Below are 6,000 nucleotides of genomic sequence, written 5' to 3'. Positions count from 1 at the left end.
GAGGCAGTCCCCACTTTTCAAATGCTGTTACTGTGTTCAAACTGGCTCAGGCTTTTAAAATCCCTTCAACTTTGTGTCATTAAAATAATAATCAGTGTTGGGATTGTTACTCTAAACATGTAATATATTACTTTATTGCTCCCTGCCAACAGTAATTCATTTCACTACTTGTTTTATTACTTTTCCATTATACCCCATACAACTGGTAATTGCGTATCTCCCTAAAATTCAGATGTGTCTCTGTGTGAATGTCAGGATAATCACTGGTAAGTGTAGCTCAGGCTAGATCACTTGCAAATGGGTTGGGTTTTTTTACTTGGAGGTCTTCGGGTGCCTGTAATCCATATTTTCCCAAAAATCTGCCTGCAAGACAGAGAGTCACTCATGGAGAAAAATTTTATCCAGCACATATCCTTCCACAAGCTTCATCACTTCTTTGTAGCCTGCAGCTGCCCATGAGTAAAATCCAGTTTTGGTAGTTTAGCCAGACAGCTGACATCCAAGGCCGAGAAGGGGCTGCACCTGTGGGTCGTAGTAGGTGCATCGGACCGGAGGTTTGAGGATCTGATTTTCACAGTGGACACCATTTTAGACAACCTGCAGAAACAGTGTTCTTGTCATGTTTCCTCCCAAGAAAATCAAAGTAATGGGAATATTTCCAGCTGCTAGGGTAAGCTTTTCTATCTTGCTAATTAGCTTGTTGCTTTGTGATGCACCTGTGCAGTGTGACAATTACGAAAATGAGTCTGCTGATGTGTTTTCAAGTCACAAGTGACAACTGTAATATTAATATTCATTCATTTATTTTCCATAATTTATCCTGTTAGGGGTCGCAGAGGGTGGTGGAGCCTATCCCAGTGGGCACTGGGTGACAGGTGGGGTACACCCTGGACAGGTTGCCAGACTATCACAGGGTTGACACATAGAGACAGACAACCATTCAGTTTAGAGTCACCAATTAACCTAGCCTGCATGCAAACTCAGCACAGAAGGGCTCCCCCACCCAGGGATTGAACCCCCCACCCCAAGTTCAAACCAGGAACCCTCTTGTTGTGAGGCGACAATGCTAACCACTGCACCACCCTGTTGCAATACTGAAATTAATTAATCAATTATTGCTGAAATTATGTTTGTAATTTTACAAGTAATTAGTTACACTATTTGTTACTGGAAAAAGTACTGTTACGCATCACTAGTAACGCATTTCTGTCCAACAGTGATAATAATACGCCTATTGTTTATCCCACTATGCTTTCAAATCTAATATAATTGAGTAAATCTTCTTCCCTTGGCCGAATACTCCGTTCAAAGTATCTTTTTTGTGAAAATTAGTCATGCTCAACATTTGTTGTGTCGTGGTTTCAGAATGATGAAGACAGTTGGAGAACAATTAGATACAAAATAGGACGTAAGTTCAGGGTGATTTTTTTTTCATTTGGCAACTATTATGTTTTAACAAATGGTGTGCAGATTCTTTGGCATCCTGTTATCTCAAGTGGAAATATAGTGCATATAGCTGCCATAAGGAAGAATAATCTCCACGGGGGACCATGCCACTGGACGCCCCCCTAGGTTTGGGCTAAGCCCCAAATGTTTACAACATCTGGCTACACCCCTGCCCTTTAGTTCCCAGCAGCATACACAGACGCTCAGGTGTCCCCTGAGAGCATTAAAGATTAAGCAAAAATGAGAGGTAATAAATTCAATAAATGATTCTGACCTGATGTACCTGGGCCTGTGAAGTAGAGCACAGGGGCCTGGCACACAGTATCAGCAAAGACTGCAGGATCTCAAACCCCTATTCACTCTGCACAGCTGTTAGTAATTAATGCATTCCTTTGGGATAATTTTATGGAGTGGACAGGAAGCACTAAAAGTGTAAGCAGCATATTATTCCACGTACAAGAAACAAGGTCATTATTTTACCACATACATTTAAAGCTACACTAATGATTCATACGGCTCTAAAGATTTAAGCAAATTTTATTCTATGACCTGTAGCATCTCAGCTGGAATGGGAAACTGCTCTTTGTTGAAGGCCCACGTTGAATTAGGGTGAAAACAAATTAACTTACCTTTGCTTGCTCCAAAACATCACATTCACGCTGCACTTTGTTCAATTTGCGCAGGGTAATCAGCGTAACCATTCACATTTCCACTCATCACACACACCGCACTATTTCAGGGCCTGTCTTGATATTCTTGTCAATATTTATCATGGTCAGTGCAGAAAAAAAACAAGACATTGTACAATATATTATGACTTTGGGAAATAAACTATAAGACTGAGATGCGGTAAACCGTATTTCTGTATTAACATATTCCCATTTCAACAGTCCACTTATTTTAACAGTTGCTTTTAATTAAGTGAGGAATGAGGTTGAAACCATGAAATGAAAATTGAGTTATTTAACCTTGTTTGAGGCAGATGGCTCCAACCAATCAGCTGACCCAATAAAAATGATCACAGTCCATACAAACTAATACCCAGAAAATAATTTACCTCAAATTCTCAGCTGCTATTTGCCAGGAATCGTCTTTTTTCCCCCAATACTCAATTACATTTTCCTCCAACCAATTTATGAGCTTCTATTAACCTGTCTCCCTTCATTCTATACACCGTGCACACCTGGCGTCCCACAGTACAGCCTGTTTAATGTATCCAGTAAATTTCTCTTTGCTTTCTTACAGCAAGCTTGAGGTAACAATTGTGGAAAGGTCAGACGGTTTGTGACCAGATATTCTTGGGACTGATCAGAAAGTATTTTGAGAAGTCTAGATGCCCTTGAGCAACTCACGACCACACATTGCCCCGAGACTTTTCACCAGCCAGCATGATGACTGTGGCAGAACAGGGCAGCTCCCAGATGCCAATGGGTGTAAACGTATAAATGTAAAGCAGTGCTGAAAAACTGGATCTCTGTGTACTTTGGTTAAAACCTACCTGGGAAACAAGGATTAGAAAGTCTTATTCTCAAACGTGTTTAACACAACCTTTGTCTCAGTGTGAAGCTGGCACTTTTATACTGTGATAGAGAGACATATGTGAATATGTTGCATTCACAGTCAGTGCCCATGACTGATCCTTCATATCTTACATTGGAAGCCCTTTAGGAGTGGACAGTACGAACAAGACAAATCTTTACGAACTCCAAGACCTGTTGTCTTGTACATATGCGCACCTGAACATTGTTTTAAATGTGAAGTGTGTAAGATTTAGGGGGATTCAGTGGGTTGTAGCGGTGAATTGCAGATTACAACCAGCTGAAAACATCTGCTGTCCAGAATTTCTTCAGTGTTCATTACTCAGGAAGTTTTTATCGGGAGCCGAATTATCCACAGAGGTTTCTTCTTCTCCAAAACAAATGGACCTGGCAATTATGATCCAAAACCTGGCAATTGTGAGCCCTACCCCTTGTCTCGCATATGTTAATGTGTGCTCACCTTTTTCTAATCCAGACCTTCAGGAGGTTTTAACCATGTGCTGAATTATCTGAAGGAGTCTCTTCTTTTCCAAAACAGACCTGGTGATTTAAACTGGTAAAACATTGAATAACGCAGTTTATGTTACAAGTACATGTATTTCCAATGCAGTTTGGCATGTCATCGGGGCGGCTAGTCCAATACATATTAATGTGTGATCACCTTTTTCTGATCCAGACGTTCAGGAGGTTTTTAGCATGCGCCAAATTATCTGCCGAGGTCTCTTCCTTTCTAAAACAAACAGATAAAACAATGGACGCAGTGTGCCATGTCACTGGGGGCAGCTAGTCCAACACATGCTAATTTGTGGTGGTCACTTTTTTCCTCCGTTTATGTAAGATCCAGACGCATTGGAAGCTGAAGTATCCACAAAGGTCTCTTCCTCTCCAAACAAATGGACCAGGGGCCGGTTGCACCAACTGGTCTTTACTACGCCTGGTCATAACTCCTAAGACGGTCTTTGTTAAGACCAGTCTTAAGGAGTGGACTTACGCCGGTTGCACAAACAGGGCTTACGCCTGGTCTTAGCTACGCTGGTTTTAGTTGTGCGCGTCCATGTGATTGCCCCCGGAATGCCCCTCGTGGCCTGCCTAGAGGAGCGCGGTGACGTTAAAAGATGCGCCGCTGAATCACACCGTGTGCTTGACAGATGACAATTGACAGTTGACAGTCCCTCTCATCTGTGTTGACAGTTTATTTACAGTTTAAGATTTGAAGAAAACATGAAGGATCAACGAAAAACTTTACCGACACTGAAATTAGAAAATTAAACAAGCTGTACAGCCAGCACAGAGACGTATCACAAATAAGAAAAAACAGTCGGTATGGGCAGAGATAATGGGGCACATCAATACGTGTTCAGACTCTGGCTGCATTCATACAGAGGCTGACATGAGGAAGAAGTGGAAAGATCTTCTCAGCAAGGCAAAAAAATACATCTCCTCCAAAAAAAATCATCCAACTGGCGGGGGTCCTCCCCGAAAACCTCAATTTACAGTGACATCATTGTTGACGTATCTGGGGAGGATTCCCCTGCCTGGTGGGAAGGCTGGTGGTAGTGCTGCGTTGCAGCCCAACACAAACTGTAAATCCGGTGACAGCTCTTCAATAAGTTCAAACAGATCTCTTCTACCGAAGTGAAACCTCTCAATCAGCTCCTCGTCATTATATAGGCTATGTCCAATTGCTTCTGTCCCTAATTACTCTCTCCCGTCTAAATGCCCGCTCGTATACAGACGGTGGATGAGACGTGCCATAATAAAGTTGCGCTCTCTGCGCTATAGAGCGCATGAGCGCAGCTTGATAATGACCTTACACCTGCTCTTGACTAAGTGTAAGATTTACACCCGGTCTTAGTGAGAAGAAGGCTTAAGCCCTGTTGGTGCAACCGGCGTAACTATAAGGTCGGACTTAGAACGCCAAGTTACGACCGACTTAGCTTAAGACCAGGCTTAAGACCAGTTGGTGCAACCGGCCCCTGGTGATTGAAACCGTTAAGAACACTGAATTGAGCAGTTTCGTGTTACAAATCAGCGTCACTCCGGTGCTGCACATTGCAATTGGGCTCCTTACTATGGTGGCCAATGCGAAAACATGGAAAAGCGAATGGCCTTATCTGGAGCCAGTGTTTGGTTTGTCCGTTTTGGACTACTGTAGAAACATAGCGGTGCAACATGGTGATGTCCACAAAGATCTGTTCCCTATATACATATAAACAGCTCATTCTAAGGGAAGGAGAACACAACAATTCTTATTTTCAGGCTACTATACACTGAAGAAAACATATATCTCCAAAAATCTTACACTCTGGTCTTCTAATGCAAAATATTCTCTTTCTAATGGCTTTTCGACATACATGTGTGCCCCTGGTGTGTCTAGAGATCCCCAAAGTATGAGAAAAGACCATCCTCTCTCTTTTTATCCTGCTCCATCTATTAGAAAACATGTATAACGATGAGCTTGTCAGATTTGCTACTGGATGACGTCCTATAGGGTTTACTGTAACAAAGAACCACCTCCAGATAGGTCACCGCTCCCGCCCACAGGATAGCAGGTGAATCTACCTTGCTATCCACCTTTGTTACTTCCTTGCCTTTGCAGACCTGGTAAAACAGTGAAAGCAAAGCACAGCACTTCAGGGACAGTTGGTACAGTTATCACTATACTTTTGCTTTGATTACTTTTGTATGTTTTTGAGATGTTACAATTGTTTCACATCATATTTTCCACCACCACATCCTGTAAGCTCTGTAAGTATTTGCACCCCTTTGCTGCATGCTAAACGTTGCCTCTGTATGTCATCACCACAAAAGCTTTCTCAGTAGGTCATTTCTCACAAATGAACCTGTAAAGACAAATGTACAACAAACTGCATGTGCATGGTTTATGCATAAATGCTAGGCTAACAAAATTTGACAGAGACATATAAAAAGCAGCATTTACCTGAGGCAAACATCAGAGAAACCTGTAATCTTTGGTTGCTGATGTTGTTAATTTCTCCCTGGTTTTGGATCCGAT

Source organism: Epinephelus lanceolatus, chromosome 11 (assembly GCF_041903045.1).
Source record: "Epinephelus lanceolatus isolate andai-2023 chromosome 11, ASM4190304v1, whole genome shotgun sequence".
Classification (NCBI taxonomy): domain Eukaryota; kingdom Metazoa; phylum Chordata; class Actinopteri; order Perciformes; family Serranidae; genus Epinephelus; species Epinephelus lanceolatus.
This window is presented reverse-complemented; position numbering follows the sequence as displayed.